General features: G+C 50.3%; 1 protein-coding gene across 1 annotated transcript in view; it reads left to right on the top strand.

Moving 5' to 3' along the window:
* LOC147669007 (large ribosomal subunit protein mL37-like) overlaps positions 1–22,795 on the top strand; it is a gene marked incomplete at its 3' end in the record, with an annotated part of 60,987 nt that overhangs the window by 1,243 nt on the left and 36,949 nt on the right. The window lies entirely within an intron of this gene.

The following is a 22,795-nucleotide window of genomic DNA, read 5'->3' as shown; positions in this document are numbered from 1 at the left end:
CGGGGTGGCGCTTGGGTGATAATGTGGTGGCGCTTGGGTGATAATGTGGTGGCGCTTGGGTGATAATGTGGTGGCGCTTGGGTGATAATGTGGTGGCGCTTGGGTGATAATGTGGTGGCGCTTGGGTGATAATGTGGTGGCGCTTGGGTGATAATGTGGTGGCGCTTGGGTGATAATGTGGTGGCGCTTGGGTGATGCTGAGTGATGATGTGGTGGTGCTGAGTGATGCTGTGGTGGTGCTGAGTGATGCTGTGGTGGTGCTGAGTGGTGCTGTGGTGGTGCTGAGTGGTGCTGTGGTGGTGCTGAGTGGTGCTGTGGTGGTGCTGAGTGGTGCTGTAGTGGTGCTGAGTGATGCTGTGGTGGTTTTGAGTGGGAGATGGGGAGAGGGAGAAAAAGGAGAGCAGGGAGAGGGAGAGCGTCAAGAGAGGAGAGAGGAGAGAGAGAGAGGGGGAGAGAGGAGAGAGAGACTGAGACGGGGAGAGAGGCGGAGACGGGGAGAGAGGAGAGGGAAGAGAGGGATAGAGAGAGGGAAGGGAGGGGAAGGGAGAGATGGAAAGGGAGCGAGGGTAAAGGGAGAGAGGGAGGGTAAGAAGAGTGGGAGAGGACGAGAGCGAAGGACGGAGGGGAGAGAGAGGGGAGGGAGAGAGAGGAGAGCAAGCAGAGGGGGAGATGGGGAGGGGAGAAAAAGGAGAGCAGGGGGAAGGTAAAGAGAGGGAGAGAAGAGAGAGAGGGGGAGATAGGAGAGAGAGGGGGAGATAGGAGAGAGAGAAGGAGAGGGTGAGAGAGGAGAGAGGAAAGTGAGGGAAAGGGAGAGAGGTTGACAGAGTGAGGGGAGGGAGAGAGAGGGAAGACGAGAGGGAAGGAGGGAGAGGAGAGGGAGTGGAGTGAGAGAGAGCGAGCAGGGAGAGGGATAGAGGAGGAGAGAGTGAGAGCCATGTTATCGACTCCAGCACCATGAAATACCAGGAAGGCACGTTTGGTTTAGGAGCTTGATGCTTAAAAAAAAATCACAGACGCATTACTCCACTTTAAGGAAGCAACACTTCCAACATTATGTAATTGCCCCTCTGTCAAACAGAGGACTGGAGTTAAGATGTCCCTGAAATAGGCCATACACCAAGTGAAAAAGTGGCCTAGATCGTGAAAAAGTGAGATCCCTGGTCACTGTGGCATGTAATCGACCTCAGCAGCATGAAATCTTGAAGTGCACGTTTGTGAATGTTCGGCCAAATGGTGGGGCCCATGAAGGACTGCTGTCCCTTGATAGAAGCCCTTTGAAATGCACGCATAGGTGATCTGCTGGTTGTGTCCCCAGGGCACTTGGAAGGCAGAGTCGGGTCATCCAAAGCCACTAGCAGCGGGCTCCGGGAGAGAAGGTGGATGGGTGAGAACATGAAAGGAGGAGGGGTTGCGAGAAGGGCTAAGGAATGAGCAGATGGTTCTGTTTATGACCAGCGGAGCGCTGTGCTTCAAGAGCCTGGGGGGGGGGGGGGGGAGAGCGAGTGGGAGGGAAAGCTTATGGGGTGTGAGTGAGGCCAAGTGCGCGCCTGGTTTTCAATACTATTTACTGTTCTGGCCGCCTTAACAGCATGGATAGTGGTGAAATGTTGTTTTTGGAACAGGGAGCAGATGGCACTCTTCAGATCAGGAACACTCTGGCCATGTGGCAGTAGAGGGAGGTGAAAGAAAATGAGAGGTGGAAGTGACGTCCTTGGTGCTCCTGGTTAAAAGTTCAGTGTGTCCCTTTAATCCCAACACGTTATTCCAAATAAGAAATGATTCCTGTGCACACCCACTTAGCAATGGAGATCTTGCCTCACAGGTGCACAGACAGCAGGAAGCTTCTGGAAGTGGACGGAATTTGACATAACAATACTCTATCAAGTCTGCTGAAGTGACAGCAGCATAAAAAAGAACACAATCAAATACCTAAGAAGCAGTGTCGCTGTGTACATACGGCCAGTTCTCGATAGGTTGGGACATCTGTGATACATAATGTACCATTCTAAGAAAGCATCTGTCGAGTAGCAAGACGTTTTGCGGTGAATTTACATTAAATGCTCAAAATCAGACTGTGCCCCACTGGATAACCAATCACATAGCAGATTCCAATCACTGTAACAACAGATCTACTAACGGAGCTACTGTTGTTAGTCTAAAGCGTCCAGAGCTGAGCATAAGGGTATTTAATTACTATAAATACGTTCTAAAAACGGGAAATTGGTCAAAGACGAATGGTTATACTAAAATGCAGAGTCTTAAAGCGCCTTGCACGGATGGTAAAAATGCAGAATTCACAAGCAGATGTACTAAAAAGATGTTTCCGACATTAGAATCTGGACAGTAAATTTCTGGAAAGGCGAGATAGACGAGATTTAAGAGAGTAAACAAAAGATGAGGAGAGAGACAGGTCACTAGCGATGGTTGAGGTGCAGAAATTAATTTAAAAGGCTTCTGGAGCTAAGCATAATAGCAGCCGTGAAAGTACGGCCGGCCGGCCATGGCAGTGAATAATTAGGGGAGGAGAAAAAAAAGCCTGAGGTAGAGCACACGCTGGGAGAAGCTTGTGGGAGGGCTGTCGAGTAGCAAGACGTTTTGCGGTGAATTTACATTAAATGCTAAAAATCATACTGTGCCCTGGATAACCAATCACATGAAAGGGGGAGGGGTTGCGAGAAGGGCTAAGGAATGAGCAGATGGTCCTGTTTATGATCAGCGGAGCGCTGTGCTTCAAGAGCCTGAGGGGGGGGGGGGGGAGCGAGTGGGAGGGAATGCTTATGGGGTATGAGTGAGGCCAAGCACACGCCTTGTTTTCATTACTATTTACTGTTCTGGCCGCCTTAACACACTAAACAGCATGGATAGTGGTGAAATGACGTTTTTGGAACAGGGAGCAGACAGCACTCTTCAGATCAGGAACACTCTGGCCATGTAGCAGTAGAGGGAGGTGGAAGGAAATGAGAGGTGGAAGTGACGTCCTTGGTGCTCCTGGTTAAAAGTTCAGTGTGTCCCTTTAATCCCAACACGTTGTTCCAAATAGGAAATTTTTCCTGTGCACATCCACTTAGCAATGGAAATCTTGCCTCACAGGTGCACAGCCAGCAGGAAGCTTCTGGAAGTGGACGGAATTTGACATAACAATACTTTATCAAGTCCGCTAAAGTGACAGCAGCATAAAAAAGAATACAATCAAATACATAAGAAGCAGTGTCGCCGTGTACATACGGCCAGTTCTTGATAGGTTGGGACATCTGTGATACATAATGCACCATTCTAAGAAAGCATCTGTCGAGTAGCAAGACGTTTTGCTGTGAATTTACATTAAATGCTAAAAATCAGACTGTGCCCCACTGGATAACCAATCGGCCAGTTCTCGATAGGTTTGGACATCTGTGATACATAATGTACCATTCTAAGAAAGCATCTGTCGAGCAGCAAGACGAAGTTACTGTTGTTAGTCTAAAGCGTCCAGAGCTGAGCATAAGGGTATTTAATTACTATAAATACGTTCTAGAAATTGGTCAAAGACGAATAGTTATACTAAAATGTAGAGTCTTAAAGCGCCTTGCACGGATGTTAAAAATGCAGAATTCACAAGCAGCTGTACTAAAAAGATGTTTCCGACATTAGAATCTGGACAGTACATTTCTGGAAAGGCGAGATAGACGAGATTCAAGAGAGTAAACAAAAGATGATGAGAGAGACAGGTCACTAGCGATGGTTGAGGTGCAGGAATTAATTTAAAAGGCTTCTGGAGCTAAGCATAATAGCAGCTGTGAAAGTACAAAAAAGGCCAGGAGACACGGCCTGGCGGCTGTGAAACTGAAAGGGGAGGCGAAATGGCTGAGTCAGAGCGCACGCTTTGATGCAGCAGGTGGCAGAGCGGAGCGGGAAGAGCTGCTGGCGGCACCAAGCTGGGGAACAGATGGCTGGCGATTTGAGGCTGTGCACGCGCATTTTAACTCATTGCGCTTGCGTTTTGACCTAAAAGCGCACGTGCACTGCATCAAATCGCCACTTTGGTTAAACTCTGGATAAGCCCCTATATCTCTCGCCAGTTTGAATGCGCAAGCTCATTGGCAGGCAAAACCTAAAAACTAGGGTTAGTTAATTCAAATGTCATAATATTGGCTGAAAAAAATAGGTAGCATTTTCGGTGCAATCCCAGGAAATTAGATTGTTATCTATGGTCCACAGCAATATCACATACAGTTACAATTAAAAACAATGCAGGAATGGACCGATTGGATGATATAAGTAAACTCTATTAAAATTCCCATTATAAAATGTATACACTAAAGTGCCATCGTGGTATCAACAATTTAGAGAACTTCCCTGTATTTCTGCTAAATAACGAATCGTTAAATTATCATTCCAGTAAGCTGTATGTGATATGTTTTACAATATATATCGTTAACTCTACTGGTACTGTTTTTTTCCTTGGGACGAATTAAATCCCAAAAACACACGTACATATGAACCATTTTATAGTGCTTTTAAAAAGCATCCACTAACTTGAGTATGATAAAAATGTGAGAGTTATTTAGCTTTATTTATACACCTCTTTGCGAAGTTTGTGTCCATATTTGGCTGGTAGGTTTTCGCTTCAGTTGTACAGCTCTAGTAGATATGTCTTAAAAGCGGTTTGCAGCCGTTTATTCTGCACATCTTTTGCAAGGTTTCTCTCAGGCTCTTTTCTCCCTCTCATTATGCTTCCCAAAGCCTGTAGATCTTCTTTTACCTACCTCTCAGCAGTTCCTTAAATACTCATTGTTTGAGTGGACAACAGAATAGTACCCAGATTGCATTAAGTTACAGGAAGAAAAACCATGTCTGAATGCGGAGTCTGTAATGACAAGGATTGAGTTGGCTACCTAGTCATTTTCTATCATTCACCTTTTCCTCAAATCCCCTCTCAACACATTTAGGCGTGTATTACAAGTTGCAAAGTGCAAGGATAACACATGCTAGATCTGGAATAAAAATTTCTGGCTGATAATTGCCCCTCAGGAACTGCAAGCCATTGTCTCCATAACTGGGACTAAACATGCGTTCCTGGTATGACCAGGTCCAACTCTGGTTGGCTGTCTCTGATTCTGGGAACACTTTTGCAAACACTTCTGCTCGCATTTACGACCCAACTGCTCTGGACAGGTGATGAATGGGAACAAGGGATGGGGCAGTGGAGGGAGGATGAGGGCTGGATGTTGTCTGTTTAGTCACCCTATTTTGTAGGAGGTGGCCAGGCAGTGCTTATGCCTGCAATCCCTGTCTGGACCTGCACACAATTTCCCTCCTTGGCTTTACCTGCTGGTAAAATCAGGCCTGGCGTGCCTACATCGAGTAATCTAATTACTCCTCTTATCAACTCTACCATTCATCGTCTTTCTCCACCTCCTTTGAGGGATTCCATTCTCCACTGAGCCAGTACACTATCCTACCCCACCTTTTGGTCCTTTACCTATGCACCTTAACCTCTTCTCTACCCTTGTTCTTCCTTTATTTGTTTTCGATTGGCCCATATTCCTGCATCTAAAGCCCAGCATGTCCAATCACTCTATCCTTCACCACTTAACCATACCTGATAACTTTCTCCTCCCTTCACTTTCCTCTCCCTGTTAACTTTGTTCGATTAGCCATTCATGCATGGTCCTTTTCACTTAATTTCGTTTTATTCATACTCCTCATTGCACTTTTCTTCTGTCCTGTTTCTTCTTGACTATCCTTCAGTTTGTTCTCTAAATTCATCCTCAAGTACTTCGATGTTTCTTGCTCCCTCACTCTCAAGTCAGTAATTCCTCTTCATGTTCTCCTTTTCTCTCTGTATTGCCATCCACCTTTATATCACTTCAATGTTCCCATCCCCTCTGACTCTTCCTGGTATTGTTTTTCCCTCTTCCTTCCTCAGCCAAAGTTTCCAATTGGCATCTTTTTTATCATAAGTTCCAATCCTGTCATGACAAATTCAGATCCTCACCCATCCCTTTGTAATACATTGCATATCTTTATAGTGGGTAATGGTAACATATTATTTATGTATTAAATCTTTTATTGAGCAAAGATAAGCATCATGCACCTCACAACATCATTCGGCCCGGAGTCGATCTGGGGGAGCCAAGATCCAGAGCCCCACTGTCGCCTATCGCATTCCTAGCGGGGTACACTGTTCGTTAACACAGCAAGCCGCCTACAACCCAACCGGGCCGGCCGCGTCAAAAGAGGTGCTATAGAGGTGCAAGCTGAGCAACAATAGTGCAAAAACGTAGAACTTTTAAATAACCCCCCCTACCCTTCTCACCCTTTCCCTCCCCTCTCCTTGTCCAGTAATGGGGCCAAGTAGTAGGCCACTGTTGTCCTCTACAGGTCAGGTATCGCTGCGCGTTGCGGGACCTTGCGCTTGTGGGTGCGTGTCTTGGGTTCCGGGAGAGGGGTTTCTGCGAGTCGCAGCAGGCGCAGGTAGCGGGGACAGCTCGCCTCCCGGAATTCCCCGGTCAGTACGGTGAGGAAGGGCCGCCAAAGCTCCGCAAAGTCCGTCCCCCTCCCCGCTGCTGCCAATGACAATTTCTCCATCCCCAGGATCGCCCAGAGCCGGTGCAGCCAACCCAGTTGCTGCGGAGCCTGGACGGCCTTCCAATGGGCCACAATATTCTGGACTGCTGCCTCCAAGGCTAGTGCGATCAGCCGCCCCCTCCAGGATTTCAGGGGATACATGAGGTCGTTCGGGAGGCCTAATATGATGTAGGTTGGGAAGCGAGGCAGCTGTGTGTCCAGGTGTGAGTCTATGAGGTCCAGGATAGGGGTCCAATAGGAGCGAAGTGCCTCACAGCCCCATAGCAAGTGTTCCAGCGTTCCTAGTTCCCCGCACCCCCTCCAACATCTATCGCTAACCCGGGCATCCCATTGGTGTAATCTCTCGGGCGTGTGATACCAGTATGTGGCGACTTTGGTTAGTGTCTCGGTGAGCCCGGTGTGGTTTGCTGAATGTCGAGCTCTGTGGTACACTCCTTCCCATTCTTTCCTTGTGAGTTGTCGCCCCAGATCCCTCTCCCACCTAGCCTGCCCTGCGTTGTATGTGTGGACATGAGTGAGGAGCAGCTGCTGGTAGAGGTCCGAGATCAGTTTTTTATCTGAGGTGCATGTCAGCAGCCACTTCTCATAAGGCGTGAGATGTCGTTGGGCACCAGGTTGGATCGAGGGGTGAAGCACCCAGTGTCGCACTTGTAGGTACTGTAGGCGTTCTGTCTCGGCAATGCCATAGTCCGTCTGAACTTGACGGAACGGAAGGATCCCCTTGAGGTCGAACATGTGGCCCGCAGCTCTGCAGGGCGTCGTACGCCAAGTTGCGAACGCTCTGGGGTCCAAACCAGGCGTGAAGTCCGGATTTTCGAAGATGGGGGTCATAGGCGAGGGAAAGGAGGTCAATCCCTTGACCACAGCTACTCTGTCCCATACCTCCAGGGCAGTGCTCGTGATTTCAGAGGCGTAGAGGTTGGGGGGTCTATGCCGGCGCGGCAGGAAAGGCACGCCCTGCAGGGTACGGCCGGCCACTGCCTGATCTTGGAAGAGCCAGTGCTTGCCTGACTCCAGTTGGTACCACTCTACGAGGGTGCGTAGTTGTGCCGCCTGGAAATACAGGGTGAGGTCAGGCACACCAACCCCCCCATGGGCAGGAGGCAAAGTGGCGAGGGTATGCTTAAACCGTGGCCGACGGCCATTCCAGATGAATCGCGACCGCTCCGATTGGGTCTGTTGAAGCCACCCCGCCGGGGGACTCAAGGGAAGCGTCTGGAACAGATATAAAATCTGCAGCAGCAATGTCATTTTGACTGCGGCAATTCTGCCCAGCCATGATAGCGGTAAGTGGTTTCCAACGCCTTAGCTGCTCTCAAAGTTTCTTCGTGAGCGCCTTGTAGTTGACCCGTGCAGTGCCCCGCACTGTCGGGGTCAGGAGGACGCCCAGATAAGAGACGGAGGGGTCCGACCACTGCATTTTGAACTCCGCTTTGATCTCGGCCAGTACGTCAGGGCGCAGTGAGATGTTTAGGGCCTCCGATTTCGCTTCGTTTATTTTAAAGCCCGAGGCCAGGGCGAAGGCATGGAGCTCCACGAAGAGTGCCCGCAGGGACTGCACCGGGTCGGTGAGGGACAGTAAGATGTCGTCCGCGTAGAGACTGATCTTGTGCGTGTCAGCGCCGAACCGGATGCCAGAGATGAGCGTGTGGTGCCGCACTCTCTGTGCCATCGGCTCCATGTAGAGCGCGAATAGGAGCGGCGAGAGTGGGCAGCCCTGGCGGGTGCCTCTGCCAATGTCGAACCTCGGGGAAGTATGACCGTTCACCCGCACCGCCGCGTTGGGCCGGCGGTAGCAATTGAAGATGCGGTGGCGGAGTTTCTCCCCAAACCCGAAGTGGCCCAATACTTGGTCGAGATAGGGCCAATGCACCCTATCAAATGCTTTCTCAGCATCGAGGGTGAGGAGCATACAACCCGGCCTAGTACGTGACCCGGCCTCAATGAGGTGCAGTGCCCGCCGAGTATTGTCGCTGGTCTGCCGTTGGGGGATAAAACCAGACTGGTCAGGGTCTATCAGCTGCTGCATGTACGGCGCTATGCGTCCTGCGAGTATGCCGGTGTAAAGCTTCAGGTCTATGTTCAGCAGCGATATAGGCCTGTAGGAGCCACAATTAGTCCGGTCGCGGCCGGGTTTAGGAATCACAGAGATGGACGCCTCTAGCAGATCTGGGTGTATTGTTCCAGGCTGATCAAAGGTGTTAAACAGGTCGCGCAGGAGGGGGGCAATCTGCGGACAGAAGGTCCTGTAGAAGGCCGCAGTATAGCCGTCAGGTCCCGGGGACTTCCCCACTTTGAGGCGGGATATCGCCGAGATGACCTCCTCCAGGCCAATAGGCCGCTCTAGGAAGTCTGCTTGGGCCTGATTGAGGGTGGGGAGCACAGCGCCTCGCAGATAGGCTGGGCCGGCGTCGGGGTCTAGGTGATCCGCATCGTAAAGCGCGGCGTAGAAGTTGCCGAAGGCTGCCGCTATAGCTGCGTCCTCCGTGATCTGGGTGCCACTAGCAGATTGGAGGGAGCGCACCTGTTGTCGCTGGGTCTGCGCCCGTAGTCTGCTCGCCAGGAGCTTCCCGCAGCGATCGCCTCCGGTGTAGTACGCGTGCTTGAGGCGCATGGCGGCATATTCCGCCACGTCTTGATCTAATGCAGCTAGCATCTTCCGCTCGGCGCACAACTGGCGCCATGCCCGTACCGCCCCCGTGCGTTGGTGCATCTGTTCCAGTTCCGCCACCCGTTGGGTGAGTTCGGCTCGCTTCAGAGCCCTTTCCTTGTTGTTGGCGGTGGCGATGGAAATAAGCTCCCCGCGCAGGACCGCCTTGAGGGCTGCCCATTGCGTGGCCTTGGTAGTGTCCTCGTTAGCGTTATGTTCCAGGAAGCGGGCCATCGCGGTTTTAAGCCGTTCTTGGGTGTCGGGTAGGTGCAGAAGGCCATCTCGCAGCCTCCAGTGTCGTCGGGGAGCCGGCGTGGGCCCTACTCGGAATGTCGCCACAACTGGGGAATGATCCGATAGCGAGGCCGGGAGTATCTCCACATCCTTGACCTGTGGCACCAGTTGGGCGGAGCACAAAAAATAGTCCAGCCTCGCATAGGACTTGCGCGCCGCCGAGTAATATGTGTAGGCCGTCGTGTGCGGGTGAGCATGTCTCCACAAGTCGATGAGGCCTAGATCTGCTATGTGTGCATGCCCTGCGGTGGTGAGTGCCCCTACCTGCCCGAACCTCTGACCTGAGCGATCTGCCGTGTTGTGGAACACAAGGTTGAGGTCCCCACCGAGTAGTAAGTGTGCGTGTGTGGTAGATGTGGCGGCTTCTAGTGCCGTGTGTAAGAACTTTTCCTGTCCCTCGTTCGGGGCGTAGACCGAACCCACCAGCAGAGTGCTACCCGCGACCTGGAAGCTGTAGAGTAGAAGCCGCCCTTTGAGTTCAGCTTCTTTCTGAAGGACCCTCCCCTCAAACGATTTGGCCACTAAAATTGCCACCCCGGCCACTTTTTTCTGGGAGGAGGAGAAGAACTGCCAGGGAAAGGCGCGCAATTTAAGCCTGTGGTGGTCACTAGTGACAAGGTGTGTTTCCTGGAGGAGGCATATGTCAGCTTTCGATCGCTCCAAAAAGGACAGTATCGCCTTGCGCTTGTTTGGGCTGTTAAGACCCCGCACATTAAGTGAGAGTATCGTCAGGTGACGTGTCATGTCGGGAGTAATAGGAGAGATGCTAGGTCCCCCCCGAGGGCGGTGGGCATGAGCCGAAAGACCACGACAGGCACAGCGCGGGGATGTCTACTGACTCCGTCAATGAAATTAGAACCCCCTGGACAAGGAGCCTCCCCGCCCCACCCCCCCTTCCCCCAACCCCCCCCCTTGCCCCAACCCCAACTAGTGCAACTCCCCCCTCCCGGATCCCCCCCCGCCCCGTTGTCCAAACGTTGAAAAAGATTCGAGCAAACATAGTCCCAGGTCCAGGTGGAAGTCCGCTGGACCCGTGGTAGGGTAGTCTCTTGGTAAGCAGGCAATGGCAACGGTGTTGGTGGATGAAGCACACTCTGCCCCCAACTCCTACTCCCCACCCCCCCTCCCAACCACCCCAGAACAAAAACCATAAGAAAACGAGCCACCAGTGTACAATAGTGTCCCTCATCTCTCGCAGGTGAGTGGAAAAGGTCGGGGAATGTGTCTGCCTCTAGTAGGAGTCCTCCCGCCGCCAGTCGCCGATGCGGTCCATAACTCGCCCAGAGGCACCCGGATCCCCGGCTCCCGGCCATCAGCCGTTGTCCGTCGCCGTCAATTCCGCTGCCGCCGTCTCAACCGCTTCTCTCTGGCCTCTATGAATCTCCTCCTGGGGTGGGCGTCGCGGCCTGCGTCGCCGTTTCTGCTGTCGCCATCTGTTAGAGGAGCCATTTTCCGGGACATTCCCGGGTTGTGAGTTGCTCTCCGGGTCCGGCTCCTCAATGCCCAGCAATCGGCAAGCCTCGGTGAGGGTCCGCAGCTGGTGTAGTTTGTTGTCCAACTTGAACACTAGGCGGAACGGGTGCCCCCAACTGTAGGTGATGCCGAGTCGCCTCAGTTCAGCAGTGACCGGCCTGAACAACCTGCGCTTCTCAAGGGTGAGGGCAGAGAGGTCTTGAAAGAGCGATGGCGAGTGGTCCCCATACTTGATGGGGTCAAGCCGTCGCGCCTTGTTCAGGATCTCCTCCTTGGTGCGGAAGTCCTGGACACACACCAAGATGTCCGCAGGTAGGGCCGTAGAGACCCTGGGCGGGCCTGTCCGGTGCGCCCTGTCTAGAACTATGACGGAATCCGCCAGTCGGCCTAGGATCAATCAATCAATCAATCAGTGACACTTATAGAGCGCGCTACATACCCGTAGGGTCTCAAGGCGCTGGGGGGGGGGGGGGGGGGGGGGGGGGGGGTGCCGCTACTGCTCGAACAGCCAGGTCTTCAGCTTCTTCCTGAAGGAGAGGTGGTCTTGGGTCAGGCGCAGGTCGGTCGGGAGGGAGTTCCAGGTCTTGGCGGCCAGGTAGGAGAAGGACCTTCCTCCTGTAGTTGCTCTTCGGATGCGGGGGACGGCGGCGAGGGCGTGGTTGGCTGATCGGAGGTGGCGTTTGGGAGCGTAGAAGTTGATCCGGCTGTTGAGGGGCCTTGGTCGTGTAGGGCTTTGTGTGCGTGGGTGAGGAGGCGGAAGGTGATTCTTTTGTTGACGGGGAGCCAGTGAAGGTCTCTCAGATGTCCGGTGATGTGGCTGGTTCGTGGGATGTCGAGGATGAGTCTGGCTGAGGCGTTCTGGATCCGCTGGAGTCTCTTCTGGAGCTTGGCGGTGGTACCGGCGTAGAGGGCGTTGCCGTAGTCCAGTCGGCTGGTGACGAGGGCCTGGGTGACGGTCTTCCTGGTCTCGGTGGGGATCCACCGGAAGATCTTCCGTAGCATGCGTAGGATGTTGAAGCACGCCGAGGAGACGTTGTTGACTTGCCTTGTCATGGAGAGGGAGGAGTCCAGGATGAAGCCCAGGTTGCGTGCATGGTCTGTCGGTTTGGGTGCGGTGCCCAGGGCGGGAGGCCACCAGGAGTCGTCCCAGGCGGAGGGGGAAGAGCCCAGGATGAGGACCTCCGTCTTGTCAGAGTTCAGTTTCAGGCGGCTGGTCGTCATCCACTCGGCTACCTCTTTCATCCCTTCGTGCAGGTTGGCTCTGGCGGAGGCGGGGTCGTTGGTCAGGGAGAGGATCAGCTGGGTGTCGTCGGCGTAGGAGATTATGCTGAGGTTGTGTTTGCGTACGATGGCCGCGAGGGGGCTCATGTAGACGTTGAAGAGGGTGGGGCTCAGAGATGATCCTTGAGGGACGCCGCAGATGACTTCGAAGGCCTCTGACTTGTACGGTGGTAGGCGGACTCTCTGTGTTCTTCCGTCGAGGAAGGAGATGATCCATTCCAGCGCTTTGTCCTGGATTCCGATGTTGCTGAGGCGCTGTACTAGGGTGCGGTGGCAGACCGTGTCGAATGCCGCGGAGAGGTCTAGGAGGATGAGGGCCGCTGTTTCTCCATTGTCCATCAGGGCTCGGATGTCATCGGTGGCGGCGATGAGGGCGGTCTCGGTGCTGTGATTGGCTCGGAAGCCGGACTGTGAGGGGTCGAGGGATCCGTTCGTCTCGAGGAAGGCGGCCATCTGCTTGTTGACGGTCTTCTCGATGACTTTGGCTGGAAACGGGAGGAGCGAGATGGGGCGGTAGTTCTTGAGTTCGGTGGGGTCCGCTGTTGGTTTCTTGAGCAGGGCGCTGAGTTCGGCGTGTTTCCAGCTCTCAGGGAAGGTGGCGGTGTCGAATGATGTGTTGATGATGTCTCGCAGGTGGGGTGCGATGACAGCGTCGGCCTTGTTGAAGACGTGGTGAGGGCAGGGGTCGGTCGGTGATCCGGAGTGGATGGAGTTCATTGTGCGGATGGTGTCTTCGGTGCTGATCGGGGTCCAGGCGTGGAGGGTGGTGGTGGGGGGTGATTGTTCGGTCATGGTGTGCGTTGGTTGGTTGTTGAAGCTATTGTGTATGTCCGCGATCTTGTTGTGGAAGTATGAAGCGAGGGAGTTGCAGAGGTCTTGCGATGGGGTGATGTCGTTGTTTCCTGCGCTGGGGTTGAACCGAAAGAGGTCCGCTGTGTCCGGGGTATGTTGCACTCCTCGGATACGAATATTATGTCTTCGAGAACGATTCTCCAAGTCTTCGACATGCGTTTGTAGGTTCACTTGCTGATCGTGGATGCGGATAAGTTCTTGCTGGAGGGCCTCCAGCTCGGTATCACGGCTATCACTCTTCGTCTCGAGGTTCTTGTGGACACAACCCAGGTTACCCAGAGGACTATAAGCCACTTGGGACAGGCCACGCCAGTGTCCACGTGCTCCGAGAAGCGGCAGGAGTGTCTGGATTCAGTCCCTGTAGTAGCGTGCAGGACAGGGCCAATGCACAAAATGGCGGCGCCCAGCCCCCTAGGGCTCCAATGATCACGAAGCCACCGGTTGCCCCCCTCGCCAGGGACCGCACCGCGCTCTTAGGGGGTCCTGCTGTCAGGTCTTCTCGACACCTCGGTGTGTGGGAGCCCCACCGTGCTCCCGTGGTTCTTAAAGGTCGAGGGGGGTGGGTCTCTTGTTGCTGGGTCTTCTCGACACTGCACCCCTGTAGGGCCTCTCACTCAGCTCTCGCGTAGGGGCTAGGCTGCTGTAATGAACCACCAAAGGTCCGCCGTGGGGATGTGCTGTCCCGGACCGGGGGGGGGGGGAGGCGCCGGGAGTACAGTCAGGCAAGGCGCACCATCGCTGGGGGGTGCGCAGAGAGCGGTGTGCTGCGTGGTGTCCACTAACTCGAGTGCCCACCCCCTCCGGGCGCCCGGGGGCCACAGTCCGCCGCTCGTGTAACGTAGGGGCTCCGACGCCCTCCACTCCTCACCTGTGGCGTTCCCTCGGCCCCGGGTGTAGGCTCAGCTCACTCGGTCACCGCTTGCTAGCGGTCCGCTCCTCTCCCAGGATAACCCGCCTCACTGCCAGGTCGAATCGGCAGGTCCGCAGAAGCCCCCGCAATGGAGCCGCAGGGGCCTCGCGCACTGTGGCGCGGGTCGGACCTGTCCTGCCCTCTGGGATCGCCGCGGCGCCGGCCGCTCGACTCCTCCCCCCACGGCCTCGCTCTCGGTTTCTCCGTAGCTCCAGGCCTCGTCCAGCCCGACCCCAGGCGGCAGCTTCCAGGCGTCTCCGGGCCGTCGCAGCGTTTCTTGGGGACCCCGGTTCCTTGATGTCGGGTCCGGGCCCCCCGGGGTGTCACTCGGGGTCCGTAATGATGCGGTAGTGGCTATTAAACGGCGGCCGACGGCGGGAGCTCAACGACTCGGCACGTCTGCTCACACCGCCATCTTGGCCACGCCCCGTAACATATTATTTAGAGCACCATAAAACGTTACAACTGTGATTGCAAGCATCCTGAAATACATTTGTAATATACTATTACCCTTCGTCGGTCATTTTCTTTCTTACTTCACTCAAACCTTCCTCTACAGTCCTACTACTTATCCTCACCTTTTTTCTACATTATTCCATTAAAAAGAATATAACTTTATTTTCAATTTATGTTAACAATAAAGTGACTGTTCATCGGTGACATGTACAAGTACATTAATAGGCAGTATATTTCACCAACATTTTTATCTATGAAAGATGTTTGTCATACGCTCTATGGAGTTTACCAGATGCACTTAATTGAAAATCCTTTTTAATTAGATTAATTCAAATGGACTCCCCTTGTGTTACATTCATCTGCCCTTCCGTAATGGGTGTTGAGCATACGTGGTTTTGCTGCGGCAAGGTGTGGGGTAACCGCCAACGTGAGGAGGTAGTCTTGCAAAGGCTGCCAAATGTCGTGGGGCGCTAGATGCTATTGGTTGTAGGTTAGCGTATAAATCACAGTTGGTGTTGCAATGCATTAAGCTTTTGATCCACGCCTCATGTGTGGGAGAGTGCCTGCTGCCCCAGTATACGGCTATCTCCCTCTTGGTCAACATGATAGAGACTGCTAAAAACCGGCGCACAGATTAGGGGATATTGTGTACAAAGCCCTAGAGAGTGAGAGTGATCGGAATCGTGCAATAGCTCTGTGAATATGTCCCGCCAGTACCGTTCTATCCTGTTGCGAGTCTATGTCATATGTGGGAAATCGGTAAGTGGTGAAGGCACTTGGGGCAAGTGTAGGGCCGAGTGGGGTTGATTTTGTGGAGCTTAACTGGCGTTATATACACCCACCATAGAAACTTGAAATGGAGCAGTTTGTGTCTGTGGTTAAGGGAGATCTTCCGTGTCTGTTCAGAGCCTTAATACCATTGGGGATCTCACGTACCATTGGGGATCTTGTATCGGATGTCCAAGATCACATACCCAAGGCTTCTGTACCCTGGTGTTCATGGGTGGAAGTAAATGCAGACAAGCCTTGTATAGTTTAGATATTAACTGTGTATTAGTGATACGTAGTGTTAAGGTGGGGAAAGCTGTCCAGTTTCAGTGGGTAGCTTGGGATCTAGGCTGTTAGCTCCCTCTTCAGCCCTGTAATATAAACTGATCCATTATTGGGGCCATCTAAAAATGGGTTTCTTCTGTTCTCGAGAACACTTGTCCCCCTGGGAATTGTTCGCCCATGGTGGTAAGGGAGTATTTACTGAGTGTTCAGCATACTAGCGCTTCATGGGTGATAGGCAGCTAGGGATTGGCTGCCAGGGGGAGGGCTGATGAGTACACTAAGTGTATATCAAATCAAGAGGAGGGACAAGGGAGTGGTTGTGATCCATTCAGCTTCCTTGTTTCTAATTGTCATAAAATCAATGGGGGAAAGATCACTTGTCCTGGGTCACCAGGGTTTGTTAGTTTTTCATTTCATGGTACCGATAAAAAGAACCTCAATCACGTGCCAAGGCTCGGGTGGCGGTATATCTTGGTTCTCCACCTTTCTTAGGTACGTGGCAGCATCATCATTGGGTTCGTTTGTATGCTTCCTCCACCCGGAGGTAAACTTCTGGTTGGTACAGTAGTGATCAGTGATGGTGGGTAACAATGTGAGTGAAAAAAAGTTGTTATAAATCGGCTTGAGTAGCCAGACTGAAGGAAAGATTTATTAAGTCTGGTTTCAGGCTCATTTAAAAACGTATGCGTGCATAGGAAGGGGAGATAAGAGTCTTCCGCACTGTTCTTTGTCCATAAAAAGGTCGACATGTTTCAGCCTTTGTTTGCCCAGGGAGGGGTCAGGCAGGCTTTTTTCAGGACCTAGAATTTGTTTTGTGAAAAAATTATAAAGCCCTATATTTAGAGGGTCTGGGTAAGTCTAGGTATTTTAACCTGACTTTTATAAGGCCTGGTAGTACCTGTAAATAAAGAGGAAGACAAGACAAACAAACCTATATAGGTGACGTCAATTGCGCTGTACCAATGGTAAAATGCTGTACTTGTACCATTATCTGCCAGAGATTAAGTTTAAAGAAACTAGAAAATGGCAATTCTTTTCATATTCAAATGACACAAGATTCACTCATTCCCTATGGCAAAGATTCTCTCATTGTTCAAAATGGCTCACACAGTAGATTTAAAAGGACGTGGTTTAATTCATTAAGAGAGTCTCTAGATTGAACAAGTAGTGTACTATCATTGGTTTACGTGCATCCACTCTTATTAAATATGTAAGTTTGTTCAATGTTAAAATATCTATTCTAGGGGTTTCACAATCTAAGTGTATGGGATTAGCAAGGGATACTGATTACTTGGAGTGGTGTTCTCATCGTATGAGGTTCTGTATCACCCTCAATGATTTGTGCTACATTTTTAGTCTTTGCATCTAAGTGAAGTTAGCGGCTCAAAAAATTATTTCAGAGACCCAGAGGTTGATAACCCCCGTTTTGGACATGAGAATGTCAACACGAGTGATAACTGTCTTCTGAAATATAAGTGACCCTGAGGTTGAAAACCTTTGTTTAAGATCTTGAGGATAACAGCTCGAGTGGTTCATGTTTCCCAAAATATGAGCTTTATGTGAGAGATGGTGGTTTCAGTATGTATAGTTAGTAACGGCTAACAATTTGTGACATACAGTTAACGTGTGCTAAAACACTTGTGTAGGTCTTATCCCCGTAATGCCCTATTGGTGCGTACCTTGTTCGTGTGACTATTACGGCATCATCGGGTAGTCCAGTGAGGTTTGTTCCTGCTGGAGGAACAACATACATATATTGTAATTATAAGCAGGTTTAAGATACGTTACGGTTCTTTCGCGGTGAATTCTCAGTGATGGCGTTTCTACCTCTGCGCGGGAGTTTACACAACTTGTGCTCGCTCTGCCTCTTGGCACCCGGTTGCGGTCGAGAATTCCTTCCTTGTCTTTTAAGTGGGCAGCAAGTGCAATTGAAAAAAGACTGCGCCCTTGCGCTGCCGATAGCTAGCTAGGTTTGGTTGCCAGGTATTTGGAAACAAAAAACCCTGTATCCTTATTTTGAAAAAAGAATTAAAATAGTGAGATATTAAATCTACTTCATAAAAAATGGGAAGAAGGTGTTACACTACTTGTGCTGACACTGCCAGGGGCTTCTTAGCTGTAACCCACGCCATAGCTTAAAGTGAAGAGACAGATCCTCTATTCAGTGACGGTTGCCACAGTCCTTTATGTAATGCGTTTGTAGCAGACTAGAGCTATGACTAAGCCATATATGATGGCAAGTAGGGGCCCCCATGTGATTCCCGTGTATCATATGGTGGTGTTTTTGCAAATGGTCTTCTTTAGTTAAATTTACGTTTAAGTTTAAGTTATGCGAATTGTCTGCCCAAGTAGTCGGGAGCTTTTAACTCCATGAGTTGAAAAGGGATAGCAAGAGTGTGTCTCGACTACATCAGTTGTAAAGGGATACCAAGGGGAATGTTCCTTGCATTGAATGGTGTAGTTTTTTTTAGAAGGCTAACATTGAGCGTGTCAGATAAAGTGTCTTTAATGGTTAAGGCTTAACCACGGAATGTTGTCGTCGAGCCCGCAGTCATTAGTTTGTAAGCGATGGACCCATCTCTGTTCCTTCTCAAGTAGGACCTTCTCTGCATTGTGGTTTTTCGTGGCTAGGGTTTCCAGAATAGCCCATCTCAAGTCATTTACTGTGTGTTTGGCCTCTATGTAGTGAGTGCTCATTTGTCGATTTCTGGCACTTGACGTTACTCCTGTGTTCGACTATCCATTATTTTACTTTGCGACAGGTCATCCCGATGAAGCGTAAATTGCACGGGCAGGTAATCATGTAAATTGCATGGGTAGTGTTACAATTTGTGTGGTACCTGATGGTCCATTTGAAGTTTGGTAGAAGTTGCAGAGTTTTTGTTACCGTAGTCAAGTTGCATAAGGAACAGGAGCCACATGGGTAATGTCCCACCACTGGGGGATTGTTCCATAGTAGTGGTGTTAGGTCACCTCATTTTGGCGGCAGCGGTCTCGAGTGAACCAGAATGTCTTTGAGGTTTCTCGTTCTTTTATTGGCGAACCTTGGTTTTGGCCAGGTTAGCCCTCCTGATTCTCCATTTTTTGTTGACAATTTTCTTTACTTCGTTTGATGCTGCATTATAGGTGGTAACACAGTTAGTTAGGTCCCTTTCTGGTGTTCTCGGGGTGGTCTACAGGAGGCTTTCTCTGGGTTTATTTATAGTCCTTTTCTTGCATTTCTTGATGGTCCTTTCCGGGTATTCCCGGTATCTGTTTTGCGCTTAGATCTTCTGCCTGTCTCTTATAGTCTAGAGTTTAGCTGCAATTTCGTCGTAGACGTAAAAATTGGCTGTAGGGGAGATTTCCCTCAAGGGCGGCGATGGAAGCTCTTGTAGGAGAGCAGGTTGTTTTTTGCCATCGACTTAAAGAAGGTCTTGGTCTGTAAGGTTCCATTCTCTGCATAGATGGTGATGTCCAGGAAATCTAGACTTGAGTTGTCAGCTGTATAGGTGAATTTGAGCCATTCATCTCTGGTATTTAACCACCTGTGAAATTCTTCCAGGCTTGCTCTGTCGCCTTCCCATATCACGATATAATCAACGATATAGCGCTTCCAAAACGGATCTTATGTTGGTAGGGATTCACAATATTTTGTATATGTGTCTCTTCGAAATCACTTACATAGAGCCCTGCCACCCTTGGGGTAAATGTGCTGCCCTTGGAAGTCCCGTCTCATTGCTGGAACATTATGTTGTTGTATTCAAAGTTATTCTCGGTCAGGGCAAGCCTGCAACATTCCAAGACAAAGTGCCTTGGGGTCTTGAAGTCCCACTGTATGTTGAAAAGAAGTCTCTCCAGGGTATCAAGGGTCTTCTGTTGGGGGTGACTCATATACAGACTCTCTACGTCTAGTCCCACGAGTAGCATGTTCTCCTCTGAAAATGTTTGTTCTGCTAGGAGATTTAATACATCCCTGGTGACCTTCAGGTAAGTTTTTGTTTTCTGGACCAATGGTTTAAGTATTGTTCTGCAAACTGGGATAGTGGTTCTAATACGGAACCTATACCCGAGACGATGGGTCTCCCAGGTGGTGGTTTTCGGGTCTTGTGAGTCTTTGGGAGTGTATAGAAGTATGGTATCCTGGGCGTTGTTGCTTGAAGGAATTCAGCCTCATTTTTGGAAATCCAGTCATTCACTTCTGCTGCTTCCACCATAAGTTCGATCGTCCTTCATAGACGTTCTGTTGGGTCAGTTGTGATTCTCCTGTAGAATATCTGATCAGATAGTAATTCTAAGCACTGTGAGTCGTATCCCTCTTTGCTGAGTAGGCCGATCCCTCCGCCTTTGTCTGCGGGTTTTATCACAATATTCGCATTTTCACGTAGTTCATCAAGCACTTTTTGTTCGGCATTTGTGATATTTTTAAAGGGGTGGATTTTCTGCTTCTTCCGATCGTCTATTTCTCTCATCACTGCCTACTCGAAGGTCAATATTTAAATTGGAATTTGGTGATTCATAGGGCAGAATTTTGATTTCCGCCGCAATGTATTGTCTCCATCTTCGGTGTGGTCTTCTTGGTTGTGAAAGAAGGCTTTCAGTTTCAACTTCCGGCAGAATTCAGCCATTTCACATTGGAGTTCCATGTATGTGGTTTGGTCTGTTAAGTTGACGATGAGGCTGCTGCGCTCGTTCCTGGTTTGGTTCCGGTCATGCTCCTTGTGTGAACCGGTCGTTCCTGATCTGTCCAGGTTACCCCTTTCCGTCTGGTCCACTGGTTCGGGCGGCCTCTCCCTAAAAAAGGGAGGGGTCAGAGTGGAGTCGCGACTCATATACTCCAAGAAGGAACAGAGGCCAAAAAAAATGCATGAATCGCCGAAGACCAAACATGTGGCATACCCCTAACCATGCGACTCAGCACCAAGGGATACCCTTCCAACCATTCAATCCCAACTTCACAGGTTGGATGAATCCATACTTTCATGGCCCACCAACCATGGCACCACCAATGGCATCACAGATGGGACAGGATTACACACAAAGGATCCCTTTTTTAGGGAGAGCCCGCCGAACCAGAGGACCAGACGGAAAGGGGCAACCTCGGGGCTCGAAAATCATAAAAAATGCACTAGATCTGCTGGTCTAGTAACCTACAAAATCTCCTCGACCTAAGTGAAATGCACTTGATCTCTGACTCTGAAAGCTGAGCAAATGTGACAAGTTAACAAGATTTAAAATAATTTTTTTGCTTATTTACTTTGTAAGCTATAAGGATGCCTTTAAATCTTGATATCTTGTCACATTTCCTCTGCTTTCAGAGGCAGAGGTCAAGTGTCAGTTTGTATTCCTACTGAGGTTCTTTGGTTTTCTGACTTCGTCTCGTATTTAGCCGCCATTTTGTGTCCCGTCGCCATTTTGTGTTGCCCTCACTCGGGCAGCACGGCGAACGGAGTGTTTTTGCTTTTCTCAGCTGCTACGTGTCTCTACTGTTAAAAAGTAACTCCCTGTCCTTGTTTACGAAACCGATGTCAGGGTCTGGCCGCGTTCGTTAATCCATGTCTGGGTTGATTGATCCCGGTCTCGACTGACTATTTGGCTTCTCCTATTCTTTCCTTCCATTATCTTATCCGAATGACCTTCGCTATTCTCCCCTTGTGTTCTCTTGTTACACATCTATCCTTTTAGGCACACAAACACGTCCTGCCACCTGCAAAGTGGATCCTTCTATTCACTCCCAAAGACTCACAAGAACCGAAAACCACTACCTGGGAGACCCATCATCTTGGGTATAGGTTCCGTATTAAAACCACTATCTCAGTTTGCAGACCAATACTTGAAACCATTGGTCCAGAAAACAAAAACTTACCTGGAGGACACCAGGGATTTATTAAATCTCCTAGCAGAACAAACATTTTCAGAGGAGAACATGCTACTCGTAGGACTGGAAGTAGAGAGTCTGTATACGAGTCTCCTCCAACAGAAGACCCTTGACACCCTGGAGAGACTTCTTTTCAACATACAATGGGACTTCAAGACCCCAAGGCACTTTGTCTTGGAATGTTGCAGGCTTACCCTGACCGAGAATTACTTTGAATACAAGTACATCATGTTCCAGCAATGCCACAGGACTTCCATGGGCAGCACATTTTCCCAAGCGTGGCAGGGGCATGTAAGTGATTTTGAAGAGACACATATACAAAATATTGTGAATCCCTACCAACAGAAGATCCTGTTTTGGAAGCGCTTTATCGATGATATAATCGTGATATGGGAAGGCGACAGAGCAAGCTTGGAAGAATTTCACAGGTGGTTAAATACCAGAGATGAATGGCTCAAATTCACCTTTACAGCTGACAACAAAAGTCTAGATTTCCTGGACATCAGCATCTATGCAGAGAATGGAACCTTACAGACCAAGAACTTCTTTAAGCTGATGGCAAAGAACAGCCTGCTCTCCTACAAGAGCTTCCATCCCCGCCCTTTCAAGGAAAATCTCCCCTACAGCCATTTGTTACGTCTACGACGAAAATTGCAGCAAAACTCTAGACTATAAGAGACAGGCAGAGGATCTATGCACAAAACTGAGATACCGGGAAAACCCGGAAAGGACCATCAAGAAATGCAAGACAAAGGCTATAAATCAACCCAGAGAAAGCTTCTGGAGACCACCCCGAGAACACCAGAAAGGGACCTAACTACCTGTGTTACCACCTATAATGCAGCATCAAACGAAGTAAAGAAAATTGTCAACAAAAAATGGACTGAACGACGCTATTCCATGGAATAGCTTAACTGCATAACCACAGCATGCCTGTAAAAACAGCGCTGTTTGACAGCACTGCGTGCACCACTGGTTTGCCTGTCCAAACCAACCTAGCTGTACCTAGCACTAGCGTGGACCTTTGTCCCCATATCACCTTCATAAGGTAGATAACCTTTGTCAGTGCACCCCTGCATGAGCGCCCGCTTCTCTGACCCTCCCTCTCCCACAGTGACCTTCCCTTTTCGCCCAGTGTATATTATGCACATATGAGTATTCCTCATTCTCCATATAGTACTACATTGGCCAAATACCCTTGACAGTCCAAGTACTGTTTATCATGCCCTGCAAGCGAGCGCATACTTGTCCACCTTCTACATTGGCAAAATTACCCCCAAGCACACTTGACAGTTCAGGTACTGTTTTTATTTTGCCCCACAAGCAAGCGCATCCTCTGCGCTCGCGTTGTCAATAGACACGGCAAGGCACAGCGCATGCGTGTAGACAGCTCGTCTTC

This window comes from Lissotriton vulgaris, unplaced genomic scaffold (genome assembly GCF_964263255.1).
Source record: "Lissotriton vulgaris unplaced genomic scaffold, aLisVul1.2 SCAFFOLD_1504, whole genome shotgun sequence".
Lineage (NCBI taxonomy): Eukaryota > Metazoa > Chordata > Amphibia > Caudata > Salamandridae > Lissotriton > Lissotriton vulgaris.
The sequence above is the reverse complement of the archived record's forward strand: the minus strand, read 5'-3'. Positions and strand labels throughout refer to the sequence as shown.